Raw genomic sequence first — 19,704 nt, forward strand, 5'->3', positions numbered from 1 at the left:
GTTTGTGTAAACAGTGCACACATTTGAATCACCCTTTCCTCTCCCAATGCATTGAAGAAAATCAAGATATACATCATCCCTAAACTTAGGAAATCCTTCTAGAATTTTCACTACGGGATTTCCTTGTGGAATGGCTTGGTCAAGTATGGCTAGACTAGAGTCCTCTTCTCCACCATCTAAGACTTTCTTATAGGTCATATAATTTCTCTTTCCCACTTTATCTATAACACTAACTTTAATTTTCCCTAGATGCTCTCGGATATGGGCTTCAAAGGTGTTTGGGCGCATGCTAGAACACTAGGAAGAAAAGAAGTGATACAATTTGAAATGAGTGTTGGCTTTAAAAGTGGCCTATGTATAACCTCCTTCAAATTCTCAAGAACTTCAAAAGACATCCTCACCATATATATGTAACACAAAACATACATTAAAAAATGTGCAAAACAATAAGTTTCAAAATTCTCTCTCTCTCTCTCTCTCTCTCTCTCTCTCTCTCGCTCTCTCTCTCTCTATGTGTTCTATGTATCACTCTATTCTTATTTATAAATAAGTTTATGATTGGTACAATTCACAAAGAGAGATTTTTACAAGTCATAATTATAAAGTAAAGTGCAATTAATTGAGTAGTCTATATGGTACTATATGCACATATATACAAACATTTAGATTATGTATGTATAGAGTATGTATGATTTATAGAGTATGCATAATGTGTGTATGTATAATATATGTATCCCTAAATAATGATCATAAGAAAGAAAGTATAATTATCCTTTATACATGTGCTTAGAGTCCTTATGTATTTATCTATCTATCTCTCTATTTCTAAATAATAATCCCAAGAATGAAAGTATGATTTGTGAAGTGAAACATAAGAGTAAGTCATGGTGCACAAATAACATAATGATGAGTGCCTTCTATATGCTAGAGTACTTCTAAATAATTATCAAAAGCATAAATTATGTTTCAAGATTTTCCTTAATTAGACACTAGAGGCATTCGAGATATACTTAGAGTCATTGTGTATTTATCTTTCTATTTCTAAATAATAATCCCAAGAAATAAAGTATCATTGCTCAAGTGAAACACAAGAGGAAGTCATGGTGCATAAATAAACATAATTATGAGTGCTTTTTATATGGTGTACTCCTAGATAATTATCTGAAGCATAAAGCATAGTTGACGGTTTTCTTTAAGTGATGCACTAGAGGGATTCATGATACACAAATAAAAATATTACAAGTTCTAGTATTCATAAACAATTATCCTAAGAAAGAAAGTATAATTATCCATTATACATATGCTTAAAGTCCTTGTGTATTTATCTATCTATCTCTCTATTTCTAAATAATAATCCCAAGAATGAAAGTATAATTTCTCAAGTGAAATAAAAGGGGAAGTCATAGTACACAAATACAACATCATTATGAGTGCTTTCATAGATCATGTGTGTATGCCCATGTATATATGTATATGTTAATAAAGATATATGGATGTGAGTATGTGTGTAAATAGGTTAATAAAGATATATGGATGTGTGTGTGTGTGTGTAAATAGGTTAATAAAGATATATGGATGTGTGTGTGTGTGTGTGCATGTATGTGTGCTTATATCTATGTTAATAAAGGTGTATGTGTGCATGTATGTATGTTCATGTGTTTCTTTATGTGTGTATGAGTGTGTATATGATATTGGCAAATTATCTATACCATGTTAATAAGACATCATGTGTATGTGTATATGTGCATGCATATGTGTCCATGCTAATAAAGCTATGTGTGTGTGTGTGTGTACACGTGCAACTAATAAAGATTTTGTGTCTGTTTGTGTGTGTGTGTCTGTGTGTTTTCATGCATTTCTTTATGTACATGTGCATGTGTATATGTGTGCGAGTATGTGTCGAAGTTGATAAAGATTTGCATGTGTGTATACTCATGTATATGTGTATATGTTAATAAAGATATATGGATGTGAGTATGTGTGTATATGTGTGCATATGTGTGTGAGTAAGTATCTAAGTTAATAAAGATTTGCATGTGTGTATACTCATGTTTTTAGTCAAACATTAGATGAATAGTATTGTAGATATGGATGTGCAATGTGTATACTTGCATAGTATACACACCTAATGTACATACATACATTCATAGTGTACACACATGGTCAAATGATCTAGGGTTTTGTTTCTAGGAACTACAATAGTACATGGGGAACTTATTTGCCTAGAGAGAGAGAGAGAGAGAGAGAGAGAGAGAGAGAGAGAGAGAGAGAGAAGAGGGAAGTGAAAAGGAGGAGAGAGGAGATAGAAAAGGATAAGGAGTCAGAGGTAGAGTAAACTTAGAAAAAAAATCTATGTTTTTTAGTTATATATATATATATATATATATATATATAATGGAAGGAAGAGAAGGGAGAGACATGATGGGGTCTTTCTATAATTCTTACTATGATGGTGATGATGTGCTAGGTGGAGACATCCCTTATGCATTCTAAATGTGCCACTTTAATATTCTACAACATGGGATTATTGTTTCATATAATTGTGTCATTTAATACATTTATTGTTACCTTACACTTCATATTATTATTTGACTTGATAGGAAATTTATTCACAATTTCTTTGAAAATAGATCTTGGAAATCAATCATAGAATAAGAGTTGTTATTTTTTCCCTTAATAAGAGTCAAATAGGAGTTGATAATCCCTAGATTACATGCTCATGGAGAGTTCATTTTATGAATTATTTACTTTAATCCCATCATTAAATATAACCACTAGTTTATATATATAGTCACTCAAAACACTAAAGGCTAAGCCACTCTAGAATGATTAAAAGATGTGAACACAAATCCATGTGTATGCAACAATAGTAAACAAGGATGCCTAACTCCCTCTACAACGAAAATGCCAAAAAATTCCTAGGGTAGTAAAATGCATTTGAGATGAAGCCTCTTTGAAGATAATAATGCAAGACCTTGAACATGTTAAGCAACACATATATCTTGTGAAGTACAATTTTTGAAGTACAATGGAGTATATGCTCGAGGGGCCAAACATTGAACACAAATCAATGTGATATTTAAATATATCCAATATAGTGTAGAGGGGGATTAGTTAAGGACATCTATGTAAATTTAATTGAGTATCTCATAGAGGCCTAATTTTATTTTTCACAATTATGATTACAATAATGTGAGAATATGATTTCCAAGAGATGGAAAAGAAATAACATTCATAACCCTGAAAAATCCCTACCCCCTTAATATCACACAAAAGAGTGAGTGGAGTATTGCTTTGGCAAAAGACCAGTCTCACCAATATAACAATGGGTTTTCATCCAATTAGATTTAGAAACCATGAATTTTAAAAAAACCCATTTGAATCTAGTCAATTATGAGGAAGGAGTGGACTACCAAATACCCCATGATTATGAGGAAATCCTACTAGGCCTATGGCTTAGGCTTTTTATAATGCCTCTTTGGATTCTTCTGTGTCCTTAGCTATATCTTCTTCTTTGATACTTGGATCCCTTATTGAAGAGGAAGATTAGGTGCTATGCATCAACTTTGTTATTCCTAAAGCCATTCACGAATGGTTTATAGATATCTATATGGACATCTTTATCCCTAACCATATGCTTGAGGTCATGCTAGGAGAAACAAATCATAGAGCATGGGCCTATTACAATATGGCTCTAGTTTCTCCTTTAAGTGCAAGTTTATCATTGTTGCTCTATAATTCCTTGCTAGTGAAAATGTAACTAACTTCAATTGACCCATTCTGGTTATTTTCCCATTTAGGATGACAAATTTTGAGCCTCACTAGTGTGGCATTCCACAAGGCATCCTTATAGCTACAACAAATATGCGGAGCTTGAAAGGAAAAAGGGATGATTTATATCTTTCTCAAGTGATGAATTATCATCGCTCCTATTTCAAATGTAGGTGTAAGAAGGCCGACAAAAAGTCAACTTGCAAAAATAACAATATCCTTTGGTTTGATCATGGCCTTTGGTTCATTATACACTACATCGAAGATTTCTTTAAGGAAGACACTTTAAAGCAAACTATGCAACCTTTTCAAAAATGGTTCCAAGGGGAAGTCTAGGAAGCTTTGAAGGCATAGGTAATCTTCCTTACCTACCACACACTCTTAAAGGAATAGCAATGGGAAAATAAGGTACTATGTTCACTTGGACCAATGCCTTATCTAGCTTCATTGAGAAGGCTGTTTTAATTGAAGAAGGTACTTCTCAAGAGCCTAAGAGGAAGTATCATGAAGACACCCATGGATTCAAATCTATTTCATTACTTTACCGAATTCAATATTAAGAGATATATCGATGCATTCTTACCCATGTGTGATGCATTCTTAACAATGTAAACAATAAAGAAATTTCCAAAGCACTTAAAATAAACACCAAAATTGGAAACACAAAAAGGGATCCATATAAGTCAAAACATTTAAATTTGAATTCCATGGAGAATGAGTTTCTTTGCAACATGATTTCTAAGATATGAATCTTTATGATTTGGTTGCAAAAAGCAACAAGCATCCAAACCCAAGAAGAATAAAATAAAGGCTTATTTGAGAAAGAATAACTTTGGGAGGCCACACTTTAGTCTGTAAGGCATCTACCCTATGGATAAATCCAATTCCTATGTCGAAAGGGTGGTTGCTTGCATTGAACATAAATCTTGATAACATAATCATCAAGGTTTAATGAGAAATTAATAGCATTCTGATAGAGAAATGGTAAAAGCTTAATGCCCTAAGCTGTGTTAAAAATATCCAATTCAATATGCCCTTTTGGATAGATCGAATAAGTCATAAAATGAAAATTTTGTGGATCCACATTGCTATGAAAGAAGATGGTGGGGCTAGGAACATTCACCTATGGGCTTCTCATGCTCCCCTGCGTGGTGCAATTTGTAACTTTATATCTTTGAATTGGAACTTTGAAAATGTCTTTGCAAGCTTGAAAGAAGTGAGGCGATATCCGCTTTAAGAGATGAGCATATCAAGAAATCAGGCGCTTAGGCTATTTCCTAATAAGGTAATTGAACCAAGTTTTATCCTCTTGCACATTTAAGGATCAAATGGTGGACTTTTTACATGCCAAACAAGAAGTATAGAAGATTCCATTAACCCACTCTTTCAAGAGTTTCTTTAATTCAAGGGCTAGATCCTAAAGTCACAAGTTGCATGCTATGTGCCTATTAGAGTGTTTGACCATGTTTGACATCTATAGGAACTCATGCACGCATGTAGCAATGTAGCTATGCAATGATTAGCACCATTATTGTAACTTTGGAAACCTATTCCCAAATGGAAATGATTTCATGGTTGGAATTTTTTTAAAGGGTTCATGGTTCCCTCGATTTGCTATCTATGAAAGTTCTTCATCTAGTTGCTTGCATATATACCATTGCTATATGCAAGGCATCACAAGCTCAAGTTATGTTATTATACACACTTTTACACCTTGTTCAAGTTTCGCAAGGTATGTTGCTTGTGAATAAGTTGTAATGCTAACAACCTATCTATTGGTGATAAATGTAAGAAAATCCTAAAAAAAAGTATAAGGCAATGGTCAATGAGTACATGAGGACATGATAGAGACATGGAAATGGTGACAAACTTAAGGAGTGAACAACATATCTTTGAGCCTAAAGAGATGGATGTATTTAGTATTTTCTTATCAATTTAAATCTTTGTGTTAGTCATAAGGGTCAAATCCAACACAAATCTCTTATTTAAAGTGCTATATTTTGATTGGAATGCTTAAATGCAATAAGTTATTAGAGTATTTGTGGAAACTAAGATATGTTAATCCACATGGTGAGTCGTTATGACACAACCATATAGTCACTAGCTGAATATTAGTGAACATGTAGCAATGTATAATATATTTATAGGCAATAGAGTGTAATTTATTTCTTAACATGAGTGTTCATCAAAAGAATTTAATCTGAGTGGAGTATAGTGATGCTCATCTAGAACCTTTTCTGCACTCAAAATCTACTCAACCTTAAAGACATATCTCTATTTTTTGAAGATTCAAAAAGCTTAGTGATAGTGCTTTGTTATGTATGATAGATGTCACTTTTGGTCTTTGTTTTATATTGAATTCCATAGATCATAATTAAATCCCCCCCTAATTTCTCATTAAAATTAAATTAAATTAAATTATAAGACACCTTAATATTTAAATTAGGGATTACCTTAGAATAGCTAAGGTTTATCTCTCTCCCTTTTCCATCCCATTGCCGACCTTCCCTTATGCTCTTGCTCCTCCTCTCCCCTTCTTCTCCTCTTACTCCTCCTCTTCTCTTTCTTCTTGTTCGTCTACTCTCCCCTCACACTAATTATATAGGTAGCTTACCCACTTTGATTGCTAGCCCGTGATTATGATTGCTTTTAGAAAAAATATATCTACCCCATGGAAATCGTGTCGCTCATTAAAATTAAATTCAATTAATTTACAAGATACCTTAATACTTAAAGTAGAGATTACCTTAGTTTATTCCATGGGCCCTCCCATTGTTGACCTCCCCTTCTCCTCTTTCTCCTCCTCTCCCCTTCTTCTCCTCCGACTCCTCCTCTAGTTCTTCTCCTTTCACGACTCTCCCCTAACTCTTAAATAGGCAACTTACCAACTCTGATTGCTACCCCCTAATGATTTCTTTTACAAAAAATATATATGCCTGGTGGGAATCACATCACTCGTCAATTTGGTGGATTTCTTGTGTAGATTCTATGTTTTATGATTCAATATAGAAATTGTTTTATGTGAGCATTGACTAAAACTTAAAACTCAACATGTCATAAGATTCTTTACACACCTAACCTATATTTGTGGATGGATGGGCCTTGGACATGCTATTGATTTCTCCATAAAGTTGGCCAAGTACATATGTGTAAAGACCCTAAAGAAACAGAGTTTCAAGTTTCATCCAGGGACGATGAGAAGACGCTGAAGCCTAGGACCTAGGTAGTGGAAACTAGCGTTTCATTGTTATCTTCTATTTATCTATCCTGACGTTTGCTTCGTGAAAATGGCCTAGGGACAGTTCAACGTTTGTCTAATCGAGTATGCTTGCAATCCATTGCAGATGTACATGGTTGTGCAGCATTCCGTGGAAAATTTGGATGGAGCACCTCCATGAAAATCAATGCAAGCATAACTAGATTCACATAACATGGCACAATATATTTTCGAATTAGTTTTTTTTCAAAGGTACTTTCAAAAGAAAAGTATACTAAATTTTGGCAAATATCCATTACTTAATTAATTGATAGTACAAAAAATGGGTACTTGTTAAATATATTGTAAAGAGAAATTGACCTCTTGCTACAAAGAAATTGTCAATTATTTAGTAGTAGAAGGTAAATTTTTGAGAATCCTTTTATTTATTATTATATAGCTAGTCCCTAGGTTCTAAATGTACAATGAGTTTCCTATTTAGGATAATATCTAAATAGTAAATTGGGTAAATTTTGCTAGATAGTGTAGCATTTGCTATATAGAAACTTGTCAATAGTCCCTTGTGTATATAAGTATATATGTGTGTGTGTGTGTGTGTGTGTGTGTGTGTGTGTGTGTGTGTGTGTGCATACACACAGACACACACACACATACATACATACATTGATGCAATTTTTTCTAATACCCTATTTTTTCCCTAGACAGTGGCTATAGTCTAGCCCTCACCCATCTAGTAGTTTTTTGTCATCATTTCATACTCATATTTATGGCCATGTATCTAGGCTAGCTAATATTTATTAGTTTTAGTCTGTTTTTTATGAATATATTCACAAGCACTGTCCCTACCCATGTGAAAGTCCGTTGTCCACTCACTTTAGTCCAAGTGGAAAATATTAGATGAGAAGTCCAAAAGTTTCTCCTATTACTATAAAAAATTGCTATTTTTTGAGTATGGAGCTTGAAAAATCCCCACACTTGAAAGAACAAGCCAGATTTGTACTTCAACCATAGATCAACCCACCAGAGCACTGAGGTCTTCATTTTGAGCACGTAATTCATCAGGCTTTCATCTGTTTTCATTGGTTTTTCCATAAGTTTCTTCAATTTTTCCTGTGGTGTGTTATATTCTCCCTGCTTTTTGGTAATTGTAGTGGACAATAGCCTATGGGCTCTGAGAGAGTTGTGTTTCTGATGTTTGGTGTATGGGAGATGATTTGTGTTTAGGGTTTTCACCAAAAGTAGTGGAGTTTACTGGTGTTTCATGCAAGATGTCTTGTCTATCAAGAAAGTGTTGGTTGCCCTATTTTCAAGAGGGCTGTGTGGCTCCTGTGAATTGTCTTTTTCATCAGTTTTGTGATTTTTTTCCTGGCGTTTGCACATGATATATGATGTATACATGTTCTGGGGTAGATCTAGATGCTTTTGTTGATCTATAGAAGGTTCGAAAGAAGGCCTGAAGGGTTGTTTGCATCTCTGAAACATTTTGGTTTGCATCTTACTATAGGGTTATAGCACCTGATCTGGAGAGAGTAGGGAACCCTTACACTTGTGGCAAGTACATCACTTGTACTTCAGATTTGTACCCCTGGATTAGGGTTTGGAGCAAAGAAGGGAGAAGGGAGCAAACCCCTGGTTTAGGGTTTGAAGTACCTACAGTAGGACAGAAGGGAGAGGTTTTCATTGTTTTGGATTAGCAAATCTTGATTTTGGGCCATCTTTTGCTGATTGCTATGTGTAGCTGAGGGGTTCTTTTGGGGATCTGATACTTCATGTGGGTAGAAGAAAAAATATAATACACCCATATCAAATCTTGGAGGTTTTGGAGTTGATTAACCATGTCTATAGCCTACAGTAGTGGGCCCATAGGCTGTTTTGGATAGCTGAAGACATGGGAGAAAAATAAGATTTTTGCCCATCTTCAATAGACTAGTGTGCACAGTTGGGTGATGCTTTTGGATATTTATCACTTCCTATCAGAAGTCATACACACAAGACTAGTCTCTCCTCAGAGGGCAGGTTAGATTGGTTCCCCCACTCAGTAGGGCTATAGATCAAGTCTTTGATTTGTGTTGGAGTAGCAATAGATATGGAGAACATGTATATGCCCACATATTTGGGGATTCCTCTATTTTTTGGAGAAGAAAGGGAGGATGCACAGACCTTCTTGGAGAATGTGGTCACCATAAAATTAGCCCAGGGACTGAGAACCAGAAGAGGAGAGCAAAGAGAACTAGGAGGTGGAGGATGAGGTAGAGGAAGAGCTAGTATGGGCAAATAAAAAGATGCAGAGGGGAAGAGAGCTTGAGCTCTTGCAAGCACACACACAATCACAAAACCCTAATAGAGAACACACAAGGTGAGAGGCTGAATATCTTCTCCTTCCTCACTCAACACTCAACACCATATACAAAGATAAGAGTTAATATGAAAGGTACTCAACCAATACATACACGGGTTCTCTATAGTGTGAACCCAACTAAAATGAGCTGGCGCTATAACTATGCAGTCTCTAGAATAGCTGTCACACAGCCTGTCATCCCACTGGCCGCATATCACCCAAGATCTCACCAACCATGCCAGTGGTGTAAGTGTGGGGCCTATCCCCCAGGCGGGTCATCAGTGTCCACCGCCTCACTAGACGAGCTCGATATCTCAACACTCCCCCTCGAGCTCAACTCCATCTCATGTACACTAAGTGAAGCTCTGAATCTGCGGAGCTTCTCTGTACCCAATGCTTTGGTGAAGATGTCAGCTACCCGATCCTCTGTGGTGACATAAACAAGGTCAAGGTCTCCTGCCAAGACCTTCTCTCTGACGAAGTGGTAGTGGACTTCTATATGCTTTGTACGAGCATGAAATACTAGGTTCCTGGCCAAGTGTATACTGCTAATGTTGTCACAGAAAATGACAACTTGTCTATCCACTGATAGACCCAAATCTGCAAGTAGCTTTCTCAACCAAGCTACCTCACATGCAGCTCCTCTGTACTCTGCCTCTGTACTGGATAGGGCAACCGTAGGCTGCTTCTTGCTGCTCCAAGTCATAGCAGCACTCCCCAAAGAAAACATGAATCCACTAGTAGATCTTTTATCTGAGATACTACCAGCCCAATCAGCATCTGTGTACCCATGTACACATATCTCTGTCCCAGTCTCATAGAATAGTCCACAATGCAAAGTAGACCTCACATACCTCAGTATGCGTCTCACTGCATCCAAATGTGGTTTTCGTGGAACCTGCATAAACTGACTCACCAACCCAACAGCATAGCTCAAATCTGGTCTGGTGATCGTCATATAGATCAAACTTCCTACTATGCGTCTATACATAGTAGGATCCTCCAAGATCTCTCCTGACTGCACTCAACTTGCCATTCTGATCCAATGGCATGGACATAGGCTTACAGCCTGTCATACCATACTTGGACAACATGTCCAAACTGTCTCTGCAGTAATCCAATACCATGTGGTGACCTAATCACCTCAATGCCCAAGAAATATCTGAGCTCCCCCAGATCCTTCATCTCAAACTTCTGTCTAAGCAAGATCTTTACATCAAAGATCTCTGCATCATGGTCCCCTGTAATGATCAAGTCATCTACATAGATGACAACAAGCACAACCCCTCTATCACCATGTCTCACATACAGCGAGAAATCTGCATTGGCTATATGAAAGCCAATAGTGACAAGATATTAAGAAATCTTGTCAGACCATGCTCTTGGTGCTTGTTTTAAGCCATACAAGGCTTTCTTCAACCTGCAAACATGCTCGAGGTGATTCACATCCTCATAGCCAGGTAGCTGCAACATATACACCTCTTCTTGCAAATCCCCATGCAAGAATGCATTCTTTACATCCATCTGATGTAACGACCATTGCTTTGACGCAGCCACTGCTATCACAACTATCACAACTCTCACCGTTGCTTTGACGCAGCCACTGCTATCACAACTCTCACCGTTGCCATCTTGGCAACTGGGCTGAAAGTTTCTTCATAATCAATGCCAGGTGGCTGCAACATATACACCTCTTCTTGCAAATCCCCATGCAAGAATGCCAGGTGGCTGCAACATATACACCTCTTCTTGAAAATCCCCATGCAAGAATGCATTCTTTACATCCATCTGATGTAAAGACCATTGCTTTGACGCAGCCACTGCTATCACAACTATCACAACTCTCACCATTGCTTTGACGCAGCCACTGCTATCACAACTCTCACCGTTGCTTTGATGCAACCACTGCTATCACAACTCTCACCGTTGCCATCTTGGCAACTGGGCTGAAAGTTTCTTCATAATCAATGCCATATGTTTGCACATATCCTTTGGCTACCAACCTAGTCTTATACTTGTTTATACTTCCATCACTGTTATGTTTTACTTTGTACACCCACTTGCATCCAATGGCTTTCTTGCCTTCAGGCAATTGCACTAAGTCCCAAGTTTCATTTCCATATAGTGCATTCATCTCCTCATCCATAGCTTTCTCCCAACACACATTTCCAACAGCCTCATCAATGCATGTGGGCTCAACAACCTGCACAACCTTTGCCATATATGCATAGTGATGTGCCACATAACCATCATAGGTAAATCTCTGCACAGGATTTTTCACTCTCCCAGATCTTCGCAGCTTTTCATTCATGGCTTCCATAGCCTTCTTTACTCCAGGTGTTCTCATAGCTGGGATCCCAAGCTCCTCACTCATATCTGAGCCACTAGACTCTCCATCAACATGAGAATGTCCTGCAGAAATGTCAGGCATACCAAGGGGCTCAACCACTTTCTCTTTCCCTTTACGTGATGTACTAATCACATTTGCAGGACTGGTATTATGACGCAGCCTGCCACTTCATGGTCTATCAATAGACCCACTAGATGAGGATTCCTCTGGACCACTCAAAGACTGTGATTGCTGACCTGCATTCTGTGCAACCACACTTCCACTCACATCAGCCCCAAAAGCTTCTTTTTTAGCAGCATACCAACTACTCATCTCATCAAAAACATCCTTGCTTACCCTCAACTCACGTGTAGTAGGGTTATAACACCTGTATCCCTTTTGCTCAAGGGAATATCCAATAAACACACATTTTTCAGCTTTTGGATCTAGCTTAGTTCTCAACTCATTTGGCACATGCACATATGCAATGCATCCTGGTTTTCTGCCAGTAAACCTCTCCTCTGGAGTTACATCATGTATGGCTACAGCTGGAGTCCTGTTCATGATGTATACTACTGTAGAAACAGCCTCAGCCCAATAGCTATGCGGCATATTTTTCTCTTCCATCAATGCTCGCGCAATCTCAGCAATGTGCCTATTTTTCCGCTCAGCAACTCCACTTTGTTGCAGAGTGTATCTGCATGTAAACTGTCTCCGAATACCATTCTTCTTCAAAAATTCAGAGAACTCATTGGAGAAGTACTCTCCCCCTCCATCTGACCTTAGGCACTTTACATATTTCCCTATTTGCTTTTTAACCAAAACTCTGAAATTTTGAAAGTGAGTGAACACCTCACTCTTCTCCTTCATGAAATATACCCACACTTTCCTTTTGTGGTCATCAATAAACGTCACATAATACTTGTAGCCTCCCATAGATATGGTCTTCGTAGGACCCCATACATCTGAATGCATAATATCTAGTGCATTTCTGCTCACATATCTGTTACGTGGAAACACATGCTTTATTTGCTTCCCAAATTGGCATGCTTCACATATTTTCCGCATACCTTCCACTTTAAATTTTGGCAGCCCTGTCACAATTCCTTTAGTCTGCATAGACTTCAATCTTTGCACATTCACATGTCCAATCCTTTTATGCCAAATGTCTGTGTCTGCAACAATTCTTGAACCATTTGCAAACATCGCAGCACTCATCTCAGGCATGTCTACATTCAACGTAAACATTCTGCCCACTCTGTTGCCTTTTGCAACCAACCTGCACTTATCTTTAAAGTCTTCAACATAATAAACATCAGTGTTAAACCGAACCTGCAAACCCTGCTCAATCATCTGGCCAACTGAAACCAGATTCTTTGTTATGTTTGGAACGTGAAGTACATCTGCAAGGTACTTCACTTTGCCATCCTGCATAGACAATGGCACATCTCCAACATGGGCAATTGGATGAGGAGTGTCATCCTCTGTTTCCACAAAACCTGGTCTTTTCGGGTTTTTCATCTCCTTGAACCACTCCCCATGACTTGTCATGTGGTTCGAAGCACCTGAATCCATATACCATACATCATCTTTTTGTGCTGCTTCAACATTTTCAGACATGGCATTCACGACATGCTGCATAACAAAAAATCTTTCATTATCCTCATTATTTCTGCTTGAGGATGCATAGTTGTTTTGCTGCACTTTTCCATTTTGCATGTCAGCCTGCTTTTTATAACATTCTGCCTGCACATGTCCAGGCTTACCATAATAATAGCATTCACGTGCATCATTATACTGCCTTTGCCAATTTCCACGGCCTCTTTGACTCCCCCGGCCTCTGAATTTTCCTCTTCCACCTGCGTGTTGTTGTTGTTGTTGTTGTGTATTCTGGGACTGTTGTTGTTGCTGCTGCTGGCCATAATTCTGATTACCTATTCAGCCACCTCCTTGACCACGTCCATGGCCTCCTCTACCTCATCCTCTTCCTGAACTTATGTAAAAGGCCTGTTGCTCTGAACTGTTTTTGTTTTGTGAAGACTATTGGTCTTCACCCAAGCTCTTCTCTTCTATAATCAGCATAGACTCCAAATCTGTAAAGTTGGGAATGTTTTCCCTAGTCTGAATAGACGTCTTGAATGCCTTGTATTGTGGCCCGAGGCCACGTAGACAGACTTCCACCTTATCATCATCATCTACTGACACCCCAATAGATGCAAGGGATTCCACAATACCCTTTATCTTCAACGCATAGTCATTCACAGACATGCTCTTTTTCTCCACAGTATGAAGTTCATTCTTCAACTGTATCTTGCGTGCCTTGGTATTTGTTTCATAGAGTTTAACCAAGGTGTCCCACGTCTCCTTGGGGGACTTGGCATCCTGAATGTGCCCAATCATGGTGTCCTGTATACAAATGGAGAGCTAATACATAACCTTCTTGGCTCCTTGGTTCCAGTCTTTAAACTCTTTCACATCTGCAGTAGTCGAATTTATGTCCGATATCTCTGGTGCCTCTTCATGCTCAACTTCTATGTAGTCCCAATAGCCTTTTCCCATCAGGAAATTTGTCAACCTGAACCTCCAAGCATGGAAGTTATTGTCAGCCACACACAATTTTACCAGAAACAGCACTCTGGTTTTTCTGCACAAACTGCTGTATTTTCTGCAGCGGTACTGTAGTACTCTCAAATGTCACAACCAGTGAATTCAATGTGCATACATACACCCAATGGCAACTGTTGACCTCTTTGCAGCACCCACAGTGTCTGCACAGTCAATCTGTCTTCCTGCAGTTCTTAAAACAGAGTTCTGCAGAGAATCGATGACTTACCCGCAGTGCTTGAAATCGCCTGCTTTTTGAAAAATGTAGGTCCAGACGCGCCCGAAACGCATTTTCGGCCTAGAAAATGATGTCTAATAGGACAATATAGTTACCCTATAGCTTTGCTCCCGCGAAGAAAGCTCCTCAATCAGAGATCGTTTGCCGGTGCCTCCCGTAGAGCTCCCGACAAGGGTGTAGTCACCAACACAAATAGGGAAGAGTAGTTGAAGCTCTTACCCTCGTACCGTTTCCTGTGGTTCTCTTGCTTGCAACTCAGCCCTTAGCACGAACCAGGCTCTGATACCATGAAAAGATGCAGGGGGGAAGAGAGCTTGAGCTCAAGCACACACACAATCACAAAACCCTAATAGAGAACACACAAGGTGAGAGGCTGAATATCTTCTCCTTCTTCACTCAACACTCAACACCATATACAAAGATAAGAGTACACTTAATATGAAAGGTACTCAACCAATACATACACGGGTTCTCTATAGTGTGAACCCAACTAAAATGAGCTGGCGCTATAACTATGCCAGTCTCTAGAATGGCTGTCACATAGCCTGTGATCCCACTGGCCGCATATCACCCAAGATCTCACCAACCATGCCAGTGGTGTAAGTGTGGGGCCTTTCCCCAAGCGGGTCATTAGTGTCCACCGCCTCACTAGACGAGCTCGATATCTCAACAGCAGAGGAGTAGGAAGGTTGCAGTGCTAGAACTGTAGAGAGATTGGGCATGGAATGTACAACTGTCCATGGCCAAGGATGGAGCCAAGAGGAGGTTTTCCTACTTATCCCCAAAATGTTCCATAGGTACCTCAACTCTGAGCTAGAGGAAACCAACAGGTACAGGGAGGACCTCAACCCAGAGGCAATGTTCAGGGTGCAACTCCAAGCCCAGATCCACAGGCTCAAAGGCCTAAGTAGGAGATAGTGGAAAGAACAGTACATATGGTAGAATTGGAGAAGCCAGGTAAGGCTATGGTTATGGATATTATGGGTGCCAAAAGTACTAGAGGGAAGCTAGGAAGAAGGGAGGTCGGGTACTAGGAGAAGAATAAGAAAGATCATAGCGAAGAGTTTCTCATTGGGAGAAGGGATAGAGCCCTATAATCTTCAACAAGATCTCGAGAAGAATAAGAAAGATCATAGCAAAGAGTCATTGGGAGAAGGGATAGAGCCCTATAATCTTCAACAGGATCTCGAGAAGAATAAGAAAGATCATAGCAAAGAGTTTCTCATTGGGAGAAGGGATAGAGCCCTATAATCTTCAACAGGATCTCGAGCAGTTCATGCCCAAATATTTCTCTTCCCCAGCTCCTCGATTTAGTACCAGCCCTAAGGAGAGTTTTCCAGGTGTGTGAGTGTAAGGTCCCACAAGCCTATTCCACAGACAATGATAGAGGTGGAGGTGTCCCCAGTTGGTGTTTATGAAGACCTCCATCCTTTGATAGACTCCATCATCAAAGGTACAGTGATACCTGGGGCTTTAGTTGATTGGAGAGCACATATATGTATTATGTATGAGGAGCTTATGTACAAGCTTGGGCTGAGAGTAAAGATAGCAAACAATAATAAAGCCAACTGTGTGGCAATGGTTAATAAGCATATAAAGGTGGAAGTGTGTGGGATAAGGGAAAACGTGGATTTTTATGTCATGACAAGCAAGGGGGATACCTACTCCCTTATCTTGGGAAGGCCATGGCTACTGGTAGATGGAGCTATCCACAATTGGCCTAGGGGACAACTTATCATGAGGAGGGGTGATCACAAAGTAGTATATGATTTGAAGGATCAGGTACGCTACAATGAGTTGGATGAGACAAAGGAAGAGGTTTAATTTGATATTGAATCATCTAAGGAGGAGGAAGAGTATTCTAGAATTGAAGAAGAGTCGGATTTAGAGGTTATGGCGGTGAGTTTAGGTTCAGCCCAGCAAGCTACCCTGAATTTATAGCCTGTAGATAGAGAGGAGTACAGAGCCTGTAGATAGAGAGGAGTACAGAGCCATGTCAGATAAGACAGTGGAAAAATACCTGGAGCAATAGGAGAGGGACTAATACATAGACATGATGTCCCAGTTTCCAGATTTGTTTATTGGAGAGTATACTCAGATTAGGGGGTTGAAGTGGTCCAGCATCATATAGATTTGAAACCTACTAATGTTAGATGTGATTCAACTAGATGCCCTATGGAAGGAGGTGACAAGACTCTTGGAGGCTGGTTTTATCTACACAATGGAGAACAGTGACTAGGTTTCTCCTATGGTTGTGACTCCCAAGAAGAATAGGAAGTGGAGGGTCCGTGTAGATTACAAGTCCCTGAATGTAGCAGCTACCAAGAGGGATCATTATCCTTCCTTTCCAGGATGAAATTCTCAATGAAGTTGTAGGATATGAGAGATACATCATAATTTATGGATATTCAGGCTACTTTTAGATCAGTATAGCTCCAGCTGAAGACCACTTTCATTACACCCTAGGGATGTTTTGCCTACAGACTCATGCCTTTTGGCCTGATCAATGCCCCTACTACCTTTTAGAGAATACACTAATATGGTTTTTCATCCTTTCTTGGGTAAGAGTATCAGAATACTTATTGATGACTTTTGTATTTACAGTTCTAGGTTGTTGCACTGCTCTAAGGTGGAAGAAGTACTGAGGAGACTGGATGGTTTGAATGGCTAGTTGAACCTTGAGAAGTGCCATATTGCTGAGAAGAAGGTTATCTTACCACAAAATAAGGTCTCAGAAGTAGGTATAGATGTGGACCCATCCAAGATCAAAGTTTTGTTGGATCTGCCTTCACCAACCATAGGTAGGGAGATTATTTCTTTCATTTAGAAGACCAAGACTCGAGTACCTGGCAAGGTTCATTTATATGTTGGCCCAGTTGTTATATCCTCTTCAGAGATTTAGTCACCAGGTGGAGTTCGAGTGGATTAAAGAAGCTGAGGAGACTTTCAGAGAGACTAAGTCGGTTTTGGCATAGATACCCACAATCATGCCCCCAGACTAGACACAAGGCTTCTTTGTGAATCCCAGTACTGGCCCAAACACTGTTGGAGTAGACCTCTTGCAAAAAGATAAGGTAGCATCCATGCTTAGGCCTATTTATTTTGCTTCAAAAGTCATGATAGAATGTGAAAAGCATTACACTGAGGTGAAACAGATTTACTTGGCACTGATCTTTGCTGTCAGGAAGTTTAGATCTTACTTGCTTCCCAGACCCTTTGTTATCGTTATTGTGGAGCCTATCTTTTCTATCATGCATCAATATACCCATTCCTATTCTAGGATTGCCAAGTGGTTCATGGAGTTGCAGACCTATAAATATACCCTATAGGTGGAGGACAGTACCAAAGCCAGGGTAGATTGAGAGGAAGAATACCAAATCTGAAAATATGATACAATAGCCCCCTGTTTTGAAGGATTCCCAACCCTCATGGAGATAAGTTGGCCAAATAGTCCATAGAGAAGGGGAAGAAGAAAGTTTGTGCTGTCTAAGGTGACTTTACAAGAGCCCAAGTATCAGGGGATGGAGTAACTACATAACATAGTCTTTTATCTATAGATAGGGGAGTTTCCAGATGGCTATACCAAGTTGGAGAGATACAAGCTTGCAAAGAAGGCCTTGTCTTTTATCTAGATAGAAGATATGCTATATCAGAAAGGGTCAGACGAGGTCCTACTGCTACTAGGATTCCCAGGATACTCAAGGGTGTACATGAGGATGTCTGTGGTCTCGAGGGGTGCACTACTGGAAAACCCTAGGTATCATGTGCATTCAAGAGGTATTAAAAAAACCCATTACTAAAAATTTTCCTCCAATAAAACAACCCCTCTTTACTTATGAACTAAATGATTATTTTCTAAAGTTGAATTAAAAAACCCCTCTTGTTAATGTAATCGTCTTAAAAAAATTTCAATGTATCTAATTAAAAAACCTCATGTTGAACTCACGCGGTACATTAACATTTTTTGAGGTGAACCCCCCGAGTCTGTGGTGGTCATTTTGGCCATGACCTTACAGTGAGGAAGATCTTGCAAACAGGATATGCGTGGCATAACATGCATGCAAATGTACAACACTGGTGTAGGACATGCCATGCTTGTCAAGTTTTAGGTGACAGGAGGTTGACTTATGGACCTAGGCAACCCATAATAGCCATGGGACCTTTTGAGAAGTGGGGGATAGATGCTATTGGTCCTCTGCCTACTAGGACTTAGAGTGGCAAGGTTTATATCTTGGTGGGAGTAGATTACATGACGAGGTGGGCTGAAGATATGCCTACATCCAGGATCACTAGTAAGGTTGTGCATAGGTTTATTTAGACACATATTTTTTGCAGGTTTGAAACCCCTCTAGAGTTAGTATCAGAAAATGGACACACTTATATTGGTGGACTCATGAATTTACATAGGCATGGGCTATTAGAGGATTTGCCTCATTTGGATCCCCCACAAAAATATAAGTGTGAAGGATGCATTCTAGGTAACCTCTCTAAGCAACCTGTTCCAAAGAATGCTACTTTAAGATCTGATAGTAAATTAAAGCTTGTGCATAGTGATGTTTGTAGAACCATGTGCACTACCTCCATTGGGGGTAATTTTTATTTTTTCATAGTCATTGATGAGTATAGTAAGCATGGGTGGACCTACCCTATGAAAGCAAAATCAGAAGTATTTTCACATTTTAAGAAGTTTTTTGCTATGCTGGAAAACGAGTCCAGATGCAACTTATAGACTCTATGTTCTAATGCAAGGTAGGAGTTTATGCCTAATGAAGTCAAAGCATTTTTGGCAAAAAAATGTGTCAATGTACCATGCCATAAACACCTCAACAAAATGGTGTTGTAGAGATGTGTAATCGCACACTCATGGAAACATGATCAAAGGTGAGCATCTTCCACATAAATTTTGGATGGAAGTAGTTCTATGCGCTACCTATGTCTTAAACAAGTACCCCACTATGGCTTTGAAGATAATCACACCTTATGAGGCTTGGTACAATCATAAACCTACGGTTGATCACATGCATGTGTTTGGTTGTTTGGTATACGCACATGTGCCATCTCAACAACAGAACAAGCTAGATGATAAGGCTATATAATCCATCTTTATTGGCTATTCTAGTGAAAGCAAGGGCTATCTGTGCGCTTTTGCTGCACAGGTCGTAGCTGGGGACTTACCGAACACCGTATGCGAGCCACGACCGAATGGC

The sequence above is a fragment of the Cibotium barometz genome, chromosome 29 (assembly GCF_041138505.1).
Source record: "Cibotium barometz isolate CiBa-2024 chromosome 29, ASM4113850v1, whole genome shotgun sequence".
NCBI lineage: Eukaryota > Viridiplantae > Streptophyta > Polypodiopsida > Cyatheales > Cibotiaceae > Cibotium > Cibotium barometz.